Source organism: Crocodylus siamensis, chromosome 1, assembly GCF_052110815.1.
Source record: "Crocodylus siamensis isolate JL-2025a chromosome 1, ASM5211081v1, whole genome shotgun sequence".
NCBI lineage: Eukaryota > Metazoa > Chordata > Crocodylia > Crocodylidae > Crocodylus > Crocodylus siamensis.
In genome coordinates, this window is record NC_143395.1 from 406,070,012 (window position 1) to 406,084,806 (window position 14,795).

A 14,795-nucleotide genomic window follows, 5' to 3' on the forward strand; every position below is an offset into this window, starting at 1 on the left:
TGTCCATCATTTTAGCTGCCCCCCAGCAAAAATAAAAGTAGGTGAGTATGCACCAGGCATATCCACACCACCATGCTTTCAGTTCTGAGATGATAATGGACAGGAGAGATTAATTTGAAAGCTTTTGTTGTAATAGGCTGTCAGTGTGTTTGAAAGCCCCCTCCCCCAGCAGTGCCCTTAGATCCTGCTGAGAAAGAGTTAAGTGGGGTCTTCTGACTCAGTGAGTTATTAGTGCCTTATTACTTGATCCAGACACAAGACAGATGTGAGGACACATCTAAAGTATGGACTGAACGCTCTTTAGGGAGAAACCCTAGAAGTAGTCAAGCCTGGCTTGATGATCTCAACAGTATTGTATTGCCTTTTTCTTGATTTTTTTGGCAGTAAACCCTGCTCCAGGAAGGTGCTGAGTTTGGAAGTACACTGTGTTTACACAATAAAAGGAGAATCTGCATCATTGACTTCAGAGGGATAAACTGAGTCGTGGCTAACCTGTATGATTGCGGCACAATGGAGTGTGAGGTGAGACACTAAGAAATACAGAGAAATCATTAACAACACCATATTGGGACATTATTTGCATGCAATATGCATTACTGTTAGTGCTAAAATCAATCACTGCTGCTAGTAGTATTGTCATAATCTACCCAAAATAGGATATGGTATAACATGGAAGTGAGGATTTAAAAGTTCTTATTCTATATTACTTTGCAGCATGGAAATTCATTTTCATCTCTGTAAAGTGATTACGAAATGCTACCTTGCTAATTAAGACTAATTATCCTGCCCATAATCATTTCATTGTTAACTTGTGTTCCCTTCCATCTGTTTTAATTCTCATCTTAGGCAGTAAGTTATATTAGCAGAGACTCTGTTCATTTGGTAAGTGTTTAAACAATGCTTTATTCCAATGGGACTAATATGTTTAGGCACACATGCAACACGAATAATAATAAATAATAATATGAAGTATAAATCAACACACAAGGTATAAAGCAGAGGAGAGGAGACCTCCTAACTTTCAAAACATTTGACATAAATGAAAATTAAAAAAATATGTAGGCAGGGGAACAATTTTATAGAACAAGATTCATCATGTGAAAATATGTTCTTAGCAATTGAAAATAACAGTGATTCATAATTACTTTTATATTCCAGACCCTTTCCTCACAATCCACCAATATAACCAATTCAAAGTCAAATTTTCTTTCATAACCTATGAATAAATAAATCCAATAAATCCTAAATGATCTCACAGAGAATAACTGAATTTTAACCCATAATAATAATAATAACAATAGTTATTTATCTCCTATCTTTAGGAAATTATAAATCCAAAGAATATTGGTTACTCAAGAAAAAATTAAATAAAAAATAAATCATAAAACAAGCAACAGGTAATTAGTGCTAGAGGTGGCACATATTTCTTTTCCGCAACACAGAATCCATTCTACAAACCCTGATGTACACTCCTAAAAAATGAAGAAATCTCCAGACGTAATGGGCCACCGTTTATGTTAGCACAATTGTTTGTATTGATATTTTAAGTAACTATACGCGTATGCACACACACACAAAATCTTAAATAACTTAAACTTTGATGCAACATTCATCCACAGATTCACAGACGTTTAGGGCTGGAAGGGACCTCACGAGATCATCGGGTCCAGCCACCTGCTCTGGGCAGGAAAGACTGCTGGGCTCAAATAACCCCTAGCAAGGTGTGCGTCCAGTCTCCTTTTGAAGATCTCCAGGGTAGGTGCCTGCACCACCCCACTGGGAGTCTGTTCCAGATCTGGTCACACAAACCGTGAAGAAGTTTTCCTTTATATACAGTCTGAAACCTTCTTCTAGGAGTTTATGACCATTGCTCCTGGTTTTCCCCTTGGGTGCTTTGGTGAATAGTTGTTCGCCTAGCCCCCAGTGCTCTCCCCTGATACATTTGTAAGCTGCCACCAAATCCCCCAAAGTCTTCTCTTTTCTAAGCTGAACAGTCCCATATCTGTCAGCCTTTCCTCATACGGCTTGCTCTTCAGGCCTCTAATCATTCTAGTGGCTCTTCTGTGGACTCTCTCAAACCTCTCCACACCTTTCTTGAAGTGCGGCGCCCAGTCGCTGCTATTCTTTTCAGTTTGCTAAGTGCTTGTTCTCTCAGTAACATTGCTCTGCGTAGATCCAAATGCTATTCTTTTCTCTGCACATACCTGTTTTTCAGTTCTCACCAATATGAAGTATTTAGTTCATATTTTAAATCACCCCTCTACATATCAGGCTGATTGGCATGAACACAGGAGCATGTACATGTTAGATTACATCACTGCATGTACATAGACTACATTGTAAAATGATTGCAAAATGGCAGTAAAATGCTACCTTGCTAATTCAAACTACTTAACATGTACCTTACTTCAACATGTACTTTGCACGTACGTGGACTACATCATTGCAAAAAGGGTGCTGGTTCAGTGTGCACTGTCCTTTTTAAGGGTCCCCTCAAGTCCAGCTCTATTCTGAATTCTAGCCCAAAGAAAAAGAAGCCAAGCAAGCCCTGTTGGGAAGCAAGATATGAATAAACAGTATAGAGATCTGGGAGTGGTAAGAGAGCTGTTGGGAGTGCACACTTAGAAACCACTATCAAGACAAAGAGGTTTTAATGGCTCAGCCATATCAGGAGAATGGAAGGAGATGGTATTCCCAAGAATATTTTGTGCAGTGAGACTCAAGATAATTCTAGAAAGTGGGGTTGCCCTTTATGATGATACCATGATATGTGCAAAACTGATATGAAGTTGTTCAATATCAGTGTAAAGAGCTGGGAGGAGTGTGCAGAATCCCATCTGATCTGGCACTGGGTACAGCTCACCATGAAGTGGCTTTAATCCAGAGGATGGAAGCAAAGTGAGAAGGAAGAGAGCAGTGTGCTGTAAACTTAGACTCCAACTCAGACAACACATGGATCTGTGAAACTTTTAACAATCTGTGTCACTCTTGAATTGGGCTTGTCAGCCACAAGCAGATTCATCAGGCTCCTAACTAGCTTTCTTGTGCATACACCATGATCCAGAGAACTGCCAGTTGCCCACAAATACAAAATGGCAGACATGTGGCTGGATGGCAGCATTGCTGAGAAGGATCCTGGGGTTTTGGCAGATCACAGGTTCAATACCAGTCAGCAATGTGATGCAGCTCAAAAGAAGCAAATGCAATTTTGGGGTGCATCAACTGGAGTATTACATGTAAAACATAGGGACTGCATCCCCACGAGCAGGAATGTGCGGTTTGCACAAAACTCATAACAGTGCATGTTAATCCATTCACTGCACTGCGTATTTGCAGCACAGCAACAAAATTAGATAACAGGAAATCCCAGTATTTTAAAAAATGCACTCAAAAAAAAGCAGTACCGCATATGTGGCATCAAAGTAACACCCGAAACTGGAGCCTGGCCAGCCAGAACTACATTCCAGCTGCTGGCCAGGCTCCATGCACTCAGATCACTGCTGCTGCAGCTCTGGGAGGTTCCCAGGACCCCAGATAAGGCTGCTGGGACCACCAAGGTGCCGACCCCAACCTCCCCTACCCCACCTGGGGCAATTTGCTGAGCACCAGAGTGTGCATACACAGACATTTCTCAGGGACAACTAGCAGTGGCACAACTATGTGCTGCTGCTATTTGTCCCTGGGGAAACATGCATTCCCACTTGTGGGGATGTGCCCAGGAGGTGCAATGTAACTGTTTAATACTGCTTAGTTAGTACCGTATTCATCTGGACTACTGTATGCAATTATTGGCTCACATTTTAAGAAGGACGTGGAGAGTTAGAAAGTGTCTAGAGACAGGTGACAAAACAGATAAAGGGCTTAGAAGACGAGCTGTATAAGGAAAAGTTGAGAGAAATAGGCATCTTTAGTTTTCAGAAAAAGTAATTAAGGGGGAACATGAAAGCAGCCTTCAAATAATCTGACTAGCTGCCAGGACACAAAGCAATGGCTTCAAATTATAGCAAAGTAGATTAGACATTAGGAAAAGCTTCCTTACTGTTAGAGAAGTGAGGCAGTGAAGCAGACTGCCCAGAGAAGTTGTGGAGTCTCCTTTATTGGAGATTTGCAAGAGGAGGTTGGACAAGCATTGATGAGGAAAGATTTAGGCATAGCATTCCTGTATTCATGGGGGGAGTTGGACCAGATGGCCACTGATAGTCTTTTCAACCCTATGATTCTCTTATTGTGTATTGGTAGGTAGGAAACCCAGAGCCTAACATTGGGGAATCCGTTTTTCAAAGGGGATATATTTTTCTATTCTAATGTTTGAACAGAGTTGGCAACAGAGGACATCTAGTGGCATTCAGCAGTAACTAAAAGAACCAGACAGCCTTCAGTCCCAGACAGTTAACCTGTTGGCAATGGTTTCTCCTAGGGTAAGGACCTTCCTAGATCACTGTACTTATATATTATGCCATGAGATGTGCACTATAGTTACCTACAGACACTGGCATGTGTGAACACAAAATATGTTGGACAGATCCAGACAAGCACACACTTGTGTTTTCCTGTGGACAAATAGCAGCAGCACATAGTTGTGCTGCTGCTACTTGTCCCCTGAGGGAACACCTCTGCATGCGCATGCAGGTGAGTGGCAATTTGCCCCAGGTGGTATAAGGGAGGCTGGAGCCAGCACCTGAATCAGCCCCAACAGTCTTACCTGGGGGCCTCCCAGGGCTGCAGCAGTGGCGATTAGGTGTGTGGAGCTGGCCAGGTTCCGGTTTTGGGTGGCGCACACTGCTACCATGCGCACTGCCCCACTTTTTTCAGGCCCAGGTCTTTTGAGAGTGGCACCTCCCAGTTTCAGAAAAACCTGCCACAGTGCTAATTAGCAGCACAGCGAATGTCTGCATGTGTGGCGAGTGGTTTGTAGCACTGCATACCGCAGATGCATGCTTGCCTTGATGTGCCCGTTGTGTGCAAAATCAGCATATGTGCACATGAAAGAGTTGCACAAGAATGACTTGTGACCACAGCCCAAATATGCAGAAATAATTAAATGTATTTTTTTTTTTGAAGAAGGGGTAAACCTATTTCAAGTTTGTCTTTTAGCTGTATATTTTAGGCAATTATATTCTAATTTATTAGCAATACTCAGTGCCACACCCTGATACACCAACCCCACCCCACATCATGATTTACCCATTCCAGCTTACCCCCAAAACTTTACCTGTACTGGCCCCGCTACTTCCCTCTCAGCTCACCCACATCTATTCTCTCCCAACCCTGCAGCTCTGTCCCAGTCACACATTCCCCCATCCTTGTCCTGCCGGGTGACTCAGACTGCCCAGGGCTGCATGGCCCTGCCTACCTTTTAAGTGAGCAGCCATTACAGGCAGGTGATGGCTGACAGGACACAGTGGCAGCACATGGCTGGGGGAGACAGGGTTACTGTAGGCTTTTGTGGGGCCACAAAGCCCTGATGGAGAACTCCCTGCAGGGTGCTGCGCCTCTGCTCACACACAAGGAGGTGCTGTTCTGCTCTGTCTGTCCATCAATACTTGCATGCAGCTTCATTTCAACAACGGATCTTCAATCAAGCTCATGGTTTCTTAGTTTTTCTCAATAAGCATTTTTAGCTTTTCTTTTTACAGACCACCCGCAAATTACAGACAGTTGGCAACCCTTATTCTACAGTTGATATCAGGATGGAATATGCTGGTCAGGTACAAAGGAAACCCTCACCAAAAATCAAGGAACTGCCAGAAGCACACAAGATGGTATAATTTCTTGAAATTATACTCTCCTGCAAACCACAGGGAATTATACTCTCATATAACCACAGCCCTGGCAACAGCACAATCCTTCTGCTCCTGTAATATCCGTCTTTCCCCTTATTAGCAGCATCATGTCATGCTGGATGTTTATTGAAAGGTCACACAGAAAAGGCTTTTTGACTATCAGAAGCAAAATGACAAACTCTTTTATTTTGTGTTTTTATTCTGTTGTTAAAAAGTGTACCACTGGAAAAGAGAATCTCCATGTATCTGCAGAACAAACGCATCTCTGGGAAAGATCCTCTAGGTGCTAAACCTACTGTCCTGATCCTGTCAAGCGGTAAAGCATGTGCTTTAAGTATGCTTCCTTTCTCTGCTGGCTGTGGCCAGGGTGCTCATCATCGTAAAGGACAAAGTCCTAGGATCCTCTCTACCATCAACTAGAACAACATGGACACTTCTAATGCTTCAGGTACTTAAGTTCTTCTCAGAACATTCGCTTATTTGCATTCTCCTGAAAATCTAAATTGGTTGCTGCACAAAGGCCCGCTATTACAATGAAATTCCCCTGCATGCTGAAAATCTGATAACAGTCATTAGATGAACTCAGTGGTATGAGGATATGTCTGTAATTTCTTGCAGAGCTTCCAGCTTGGTGACTTAGCACAAGAGAACTTTCATTATTGGCCGACTACAGAAGATAGAAATTTGCCAATTAAATGATGTCCCTGATTGTCAGAGGTTCACAGAAATACCATGTGATGAGAGTCGTTCATTTTTATTTCATGAATTGTTTTGAGAAGAAACTTTGAGCCTAAAGCTTAGGTTCAGGCACTTCATGAATGTTAGCAGTGCAACTTTGCTTGAATGGAATTGTTGGTAATCCATATGAACAGAATGTCATATCTAGGGATAAAAGAAAATATTAACTGTATTCCTGCTAAGTGCCAAAGCCTGGGGATTGAAGATACAGAATAATGCAAAGCAGGTTCTAATAGGTCTGCCTTTGAATGAACGCAGTTCACTGGGAAGGAAACCTTCCATTCCTGAGGCTGGACTAGATGACACTTGACAATCCCTTTCAACCTAATGGTTCTTGCAGCAGGATATTTGCTATTATTGTTATTTAGTTTTAATTACACAGTAGTGCTTAGAAAACACAGGCAAGACCAAGACGGTTGTGGCAAACACTGTAGAAACATCAAGGTAGACAAGGTCTTGTATCCAAACAGCAATGTTAGATTCCCTCTTGCTGTCAGGTAAATGTCTAAGATGTTTTTTTTTTCGAGATGTCTAATACCAGGACCTCAAATGCAAAAAATTCTCAAAAAAAAAAAAATAATCTCAACCAATCCCCCCCCCCAATTCAAACAAACCCAGAAGCAACCCTGTACTAGTCACAACTATCAAACCCTGTACTAGTTAGCTGTCTAAGGAAAAAATCATTTTCTGCTTCCTTATATCTCACAAATATTTTGTAGAATGTAATATCATTGCCTTCATTTCATAGCAATAAATGCCTTTCAGATAAAAATCATCTGGTGAAGAAAATCAACAGAAAAGGCCTGATCTCAGTTACTTTTATACCAGTTAAATCCAGAGCAATTTTATCCAGGTCAATGGTGTTTCTTGACAGTATACCAGTGTAAATTAAAGCAGGATTTGGTGGCAACTGTTCAATCTTAAACAGAGACATTACCATACAAAAATTACAAGGTCTGTGTTCATATACAAGTGTCTTATTTCCCCTTGAAACAGATTCCTTTACATATTAATTGGGTTAAGCAACAAAGCATAAATGAGATTTTAAGTGCTTCTGGTGAAATAAGTACGTCTAAGTGCTTTGTGTTTGTGCAAAGCAGGTGTTCTGTCACAGAATAGCTTCTACTGCAAGACACTTGACTCCATCGAATACATACTGCTAGTTATGCCCAGCCAGCAACTTCTCCCTTAAACAACTGTAGCAAATGTTATTTTCTGCCTCTGCTGTGGAGCTACTCAGCCACTTCTTTCCTTCTTGTGACTTACCAGTTAATACATTCATACATATGCATTCCAGATTCTGTACTTCTGAAGTTCCAGTAACTTTAAAGCAGATTATGTTATGTCTAATACAGAGTACAATCTGACTCCCTGTCTGTACACTTAAATTTTCCAAAATAGGGCATTCAGTGATTTTAATGTTTTCAGTATCTGACCAGCTGGCAAGAGGCCAAGGTTCTCCTGGTTGCTTTAATATTATAGTACTGGAAGCAGAGTGAAAACCTGAAAGAAAGGAAGAAGAGTCACGAAGATAAACAAACAGATTGAAGGAGAGGGCACAATAAAAGGGACATGTCTGAAAAAGGCAAATATCCTGTTGCACGTCTGCAAAACTAATAATTCTTGTGCAGTCTTGACACAGGCTCAGCTACCCCTGTGGTTTTGTCCCAGATGCTCCTGAAGTTAATGAAAAGATTCCTATTGATTTCAGTGGGCTCAGGATTAAGCTTGTGATTTCTATAGGTATTAGAGCCTATAATTTGGTCTATGCAAGTGATGTAAAATATCTGTTTCTTTATATATTAAGCAAAGCCCTACAAGTCGGCAGTAGGGAAAAATCGTCTCAATATAACGAATGGGAAAATGGCAAAATATAGCTATGAATTGTGAAAGCTATGTTTTTTCCTATAATTCCATGGATATAAAACAAAGCATAAGATGAAGGCAATTGATAAGGGAAGCTAAGGATATAAATTAAAAATAGCTATGGTCATGGTTAAGGACAACAAAATATAATTCTTTAAAGTATATCAGAAATTGAAAAGGGCCTTTAATGATAGTATGTGTCTGATATAAGACAAGAAAAGTAACTTAGTCATGGAGAAAAGACAGATATATTCAATAATGTCAGTATTTCTTTTCCATTTTTGGAGATGCAGGATTTTGTATTACTGGGGTTTTGTTTGTTTGTTTGGGGGTTTTTTTGCATACCTCCCCTTCTCCCTGATAAGATATACACCTTGTTTTGGAAGATGGAATGAAGAAAAAATGATTTTTCCTTAAAAATAGCAATATTTTCACATGGCTCACAGAGCAGCCATCCTCTTAAGTGATCCTACTGCAGCTGCTACCAAATTTCCTACCTGCAGCTGCAGGAGAGGGTAGCAACAACTGGAGCTGCTCTGTTAACACTCTAGCTGTTGGCTGCAGTGACACCTCCTCCTGGAGCAGCAAAATCTGAGGATATCCTTTTAGCAAATCAAACTCTGAGGGAACAGGAAAGTAACCCTACATGTGCCAAATGGGGCAGCACAGTGAGCATGCAGAGATTCCTAGGTGCTAGCCATGGACAATTTCTTCCTTGGCAGCACTTTCAGAGTGTCACTGAGACAAAGCAAAACCAGAGAAAAGGGAAAGTAACACATGCCAGACAAGGATAGTGGAGTGAGCATGCAGGGCTCCTTAGCAACTGGCTGTGTTTTTTTGCATAAGACACACAACCCAATTCCTAGCGAATTTTCAGGGAAAAGGATGTGTAGGTATGCAAGTAAGTATGGTGGTATCCTACAGTGATAATGAAATGCTTTCTTTCTGTCAGTAACTAGAGAGGAGGCTCAAGAGCAACTGACAAAATTAAACCCTTTTAAATGTGTAGGACTTATAGTTTCATAGTTTCTAGGGTCGGAAGGGACCTGAGCAGATCATCTAGTCCAACCCCCTGCCATGGCAGGAAAGAGCACCGGGGTCAAACGACCCCAGCAAGGTGTTCATCTAACCTCCTCTTAAACACCCCCAGGGTAGGAGCCTGCACCACCTCTCTTGGAAGTTGGTTCCAGACCCTAGCCGCCCTGACAGTGAAGTAGCGCCTCCTGATATCTAACCTAAACCTACCCTCTGCCAGCTTGTGACCATTATTCCTGGTCACTCCTGGTAGTGCTCGGGGGAACAGGGACTCCCCCAATGCCTGCTGGTCCCCCCTGACTAGTTTATAACTGGCCACAAGATCCCCCCTCAGCCTTCTCTTTTGGCGGCTGAACAGGTTCAGGTCCCGTAGCCTCTCCTCGTAGGGCCTGCCCTGCTGTCCCCTGAACATGTGAGTGGCCCTCCTCTGGACCCTCTCCGTGCTGTTGACATCCCTCTTGAAGAGCGGTGCCCAGAACTGGATGCAGTACTCCAGCTGTGGCCTGACCAGTGCCGAATAGAGGGGGAGGATCACCTCCTTGGACCTGCTCGAGGTGCATCTGTGGATGCATGACAAGGTGCGGTTGGCCTTCCTGACTGCCTCCCCACACTGCCGGCCCATGTTCATCTTGAGAATTTGCATTTAGGAATATTAAAATAATCTGTTGAGTGGCTCTCTCAGTCATTAGTATTGATTTTTGAACACATCTTGGAACACTGGAGACTTTTCAGAAGACTAGAAGAAACAAAACTTGTGCTTATATTTAAAACAGGAACCAGAAAGACTGAAGAAATTGTTGGCTAATTATGCTATCAATTATCAGAGGCAGCAACATGGAAAGGTCAATGTGGCTGGAATCTGTAAAGAAAATTAAATGTTAGCGTGATTAAGGCCAATCAATAAGATTCACTTAATAAAAGATGTTGTCAAGCAAACCTGATAGCCTTTTGTTAAGAACACAAATTTTATTGATAAAGTTGACTTAATATATTTAGACTTCTGCAAGGGATTTGATTTAGTCTTTCATGACATTGTGATAAAAAATAGCACTATACAAATTCAAGGTAGCCCATAATAAGTTAATTAGAAATGGCTAACAGAGGGCACGTCTACATATTCATCAATGCACTGTCATTACAGCTCATTAAGTTTAGTACCTGTAATGACAGGTACTAACAACGCACTGTAATCAGCACTAGAGTGCATTAGCGCAGATGAATCATTTTTTGGTGATGCTACTGTGCATTAGACTAAATCTACTGTGTATTAGCGCATTAGCACAGGCTTTGCCCGCTTTGCTAATGTGCAGTAGAATTAGTCTTCTGTACATTAAGCATCTTGTGTAAATGCGCACAGAGAGATCTCCAAAAGCAATTGTAAGTGAGGAATTGTCATTCAAGGAGCAGATTTCAAGTGAAGTTCTGCATTGATCAATTCTAACTTTGACATCATTCAATATCTTTACCAACTATCTGGAATGAAATTCAAAACCATTTAGGACAAAATTTGACAATGGAAAAAAAATGGCACACCAGCAATATTTTGTTAGTAACCTGGGCTTTTTATATGAAAAGTGGACTAAAACAGCCATATGCAGGACTCAATATTTAGGAGTAAAGAGTGCCAGCCATGGGCACAGAATAAGAAACTCTACACTGGTAAACTGTGATTCGCCAAAGGAACTGGAAATCATAACAGACAATTTCTCAACATGAACTCCCAGTGAAATGCTGTAGCATGAAAAGGAACAAAGTAATATTCAGATGCATAGAAAAAGGAAACAGCGAACAGGAAAATTCAGATTTTACCTCTGAACAGGGTACTAGTGTGACTGATGCTGTAATGCTGAGTTCAGTTTTGAGCATAGTATTTTAAAAAGGATGTTGAAAAATTGGAGAGGATGGAAGAAAGACATGGAAATCATTCAAGGAGAAAATGACTTACAGTGAGAGAGCTAGAGAGCCCAGCTGCTTATCTGATCAAAAAAGAAGCTTGAGAAGGGACTTAATTACACAGCATATGTTGTTCTCTCAAGGAGAAAATACTACAAATAAAGCCTCCCTAAACTGAGGAGAAAAGGATAACAAGAACTATCATGGGAAATTAAAGCCAAATAAATCCAAATTAGGCTCAGTATTTTTTAACCATGAGGATGCCATTATTTCTAAAAATGGCATTAGTGAGACTATTACTGGAAAATTATGTCCAGTTCTGGGGTTGTGGGTTGCCTAAACTACTATCTTCTACATGTGGGCGTTATTCCCTGAGGAGCTCCTCAGCCAGTCTTCTCAAAACAGCATTTAAGCAACAAACAAGCAAACAAACCAAACCAAACCAAACAAAACCATCCTGCCCTGGCCCAGGCACCCTGTCTATCCAAATGCTCTGCAGTGGGGCTCTTTCAATAGGGCTGACTGTTCCCTCTAAAAGGGACAGACCACCCACCTGTAAAAACATAGGCAGAGGGAGGAAAAAAAATTGTGGGGGGTGCTGAGTGTATGCATGCGTGCACAACGCCCACCCCCCACCCAGGCAGGAGAGTCTGCAGAGAAGACTGGCTGGGGGAGGGGAAAGGGCTGTGGGAATGCAGCAGTGAGGCGCGGGTGCAGGAAGCAGAGTTTGGGGGGGCACATGTGCCCCCGATCTTTGCACAGGGCAGGGGTTGTGCCTGTGCCTTGCTGCCACTGCTGCTTTGAATGTGGCATTGTGCGGCATCATATGCCTCGCTTCCTGGCCCACCCAGTGGCAGGACGCACATGCCGCCATGCCACTTTCAAAGCAGTGGCAGCAGTGAGACGTGGGTGCAGGGAAGAAAGGCTGAGCCCAGCTGTGGCCCACCCCTGCCCTGTATAAAAATTGGAGGCCCATGTGTACCCCGCCTTGGCTCCCCAGCATCACGCCAGCTCTGAAGGAGTTGCTGGGCTGTGCCAGGCTCAGGATTGGAGCCTGCTGTGGCTGTGAGGCTGCCCCTTCCCCTGCACCCGGGGTCACTGCCTGTTGCTGGTGGCTCCCACAAGCCAGTGCCCCACACCGGCCCTGGCCCCGCATCGCCTGGTACGGGCTGGACTGGGGCCAGCCTCAGCTGCACCACCGGGCTGGAGAGGACAGAGCCCCCGAGACCTGGCACTTGCCCCGAGTCGACCCTGGGAAGAACCTGGCTCAGCTCTGGCTCCTCCAGGGGTGCAGGTGGGAGGCTCCCACTGCTGCACGCACCACAGGAGAGCCAGGGGAGGGTGGGCACGCCCCCCCTTGTCTCTTTTACACCATGCCCCTGGACAAGCTACTGGGCCCCGATTGTACCATGACCTGCCCAGGCCTTCACGGTGAATCAGGCCTTGGCCAGGCCAGGTTGTGGGTCAGTCAGAGCCCGGTGGCTCCGCTAGAGCTCTGGAGGAGCCACCGGCCTCCAATTGCCCCACAGCCCAGCCCAGCCAGGGCCTGATTCACCATGAGCAGGGCCCTGTCTGGGCTGGGTCATGGGGCAATCCACAGACAGGAGAGAGCAGGGCAGGGGTGAATGATTCCCTGCCCCTACCTCACTCTTGCTCTGCCTCCCCCTTCCCCCAAGCTCGATTAAAAGGAACTTACCTGCCTACAGGTCAGCCTGCTGTGATCCCGGCTGCAAGTGTGCAAGTATCTGTGTGCACACATGCCCCTCCTCCCTGCAGCCGGGGGGCCCTACAGTTATACCTGCTGCACTGTGTTTGGCGGGGCTGAGCCCTGTTAGTGCCCCCCTTCTACTGTCTGTGGCAAGCTTTCGGATTCAAAAACTCTTTGTCAGGCTAAGGAGGTTTCAGCAGTTGGTGTGTGCTCTTCCTGGATGGAATGAATAGTAAAGAAGCCAGAGGCTGGGCTGGTCTGCATGCAGGACAGGTAGTGAAAATGTAGGTTGAGGAGTCAGTGGGTGAGAGGCAGGCTGGGGGGGGGTGGGAAAGAGAGAGAAGGGGGATGAATAGTGGAGAGATACCTAAGAAGTCAGATGTCAGGTGGGTTATAATGTGTCATAAATCCAATGTCGATATTTAATCCATGATTTTTAGTATCCAGGAGGTTGATGATGTGAAATTCATAGGCTCATCTCTGAGAAGTGTTTTGTAAGTTTCCTTTGAGGATCAGGACTCAGAGATTGGAGAGAGAGTGGTTTTCTTGTGAGAAATGTGCCCCCACTGGTAATTGGGTATTTCTGTCTTTGATAGATTAACAGTGTGCATTGCTTCTGGTGCGCAGTTGTTGTTTGGTCTCTCCTACATATTTTCCATCAGGGCATTTGGTGCATTGGATAAGACATATGACATTTCTGGAGGTGCAGCTGTAAGATGCAGGGATGCTGATGGCTCTCTTGTGGGGTGCAGTAATTGTGGGGGTAGTGATGTGTTGGCAGGTTTTGCATTTCTTGTCATGGCATGGACTGGATCCTTTTGGTGTGTTCTGGGCCTGAGGAAGTTTGCTTCTGGTGATGAGGTTAGTGAGGTTGAGTGCATGTTTGAAAGCTAGGACGGGTGGCTCTGGGAAGATCTTTTTAAGAATAAGGTCTCTTTCTAGTATGGGTTGCAATTGTTTGAGGATTTACTGTACAGGTTCAAGGGAGGGGTGATATGTTATAACCAGCAGTGTGCAATTTGTGGGGGGGTTTCTTGTGTACTGCAGCTGTTCTTCAAGTGGTATCTGGGTGGCTCTTTCAAATGTGCAATCTATCTCTCTGGAGAAGTGTCCTTGTTGTCCTTGTTGTCTGGAGGAGTGTCCTTGAATTATAAATTATGAAAGGGTTCAGAGAAGAGTGACAAGAATGATTTGGAGGGGTTGGAAATCTTATCTCATAAAGTCTTAAGAAACTTAATCTATTTCGTTTACTGAAAAGAGGATTCAGAGGTGGCTTGGTCACATTCCCCAGGTACCAACATGCAGAAGAGATTTCTGATGGTAGTTAGCTCTTTTATCAATGGGGAAAAACATTGATTTCCAACAGTTGGAAGCTGAAACTAAACAAACACAGGTGTACATTCTTAAGAGTAAAGGAAAATAACCATTGAACCAGCTCTCCTAGGGGTGCGATGGATTCTCCATCACTTTCAAACTTTAAATTAAAATAGAAATCCATTTTAAAGCTGAGCAATCACTCCAGCAACAATTGTTACCTTGATGTCAAGTTTACTGAGTGAGGTTCTTTGGTCTGATGTGCAGTACTTCCTTATGGCATAAAGCTGGTAGGAGACATTGACCACATCTACATTTAATGCTGACTGTGCAGTAGCTTGTTACTAGTGCACATTAGCATCGTGTGGCAGAAAGCATGACATGATGCTACTGCACAGTAGTATTGAGCTACCGCGCAGTCAGCATCACCTAAAACCTATTTGGCGATGCTACTATGC

General features: G+C 43.5%; 1 long non-coding RNA gene across 2 annotated transcripts in view; it reads left to right on the top strand.

The window, feature by feature from the left end:
* Positions 1 to 12,806, top strand: part of LOC149875352 (uncharacterized) — a 31,355-nt gene extending 18,549 nt beyond the window's left edge. For both annotated transcript variants that reach the window (XR_016439651.1, XR_016439650.1), the window contains exons 3-6: positions 385 to 522; positions 4,317 to 4,418; positions 5,637 to 6,231; positions 6,402 to 12,806. This is a non-coding gene — a long non-coding RNA (uncharacterized LOC149875352). The remainder of the gene's footprint in view (positions 1 to 384; positions 523 to 4,316; positions 4,419 to 5,636; positions 6,232 to 6,401) is intronic.
* Positions 12,807 to 14,795: the final 1,989 nt, after the last annotated feature.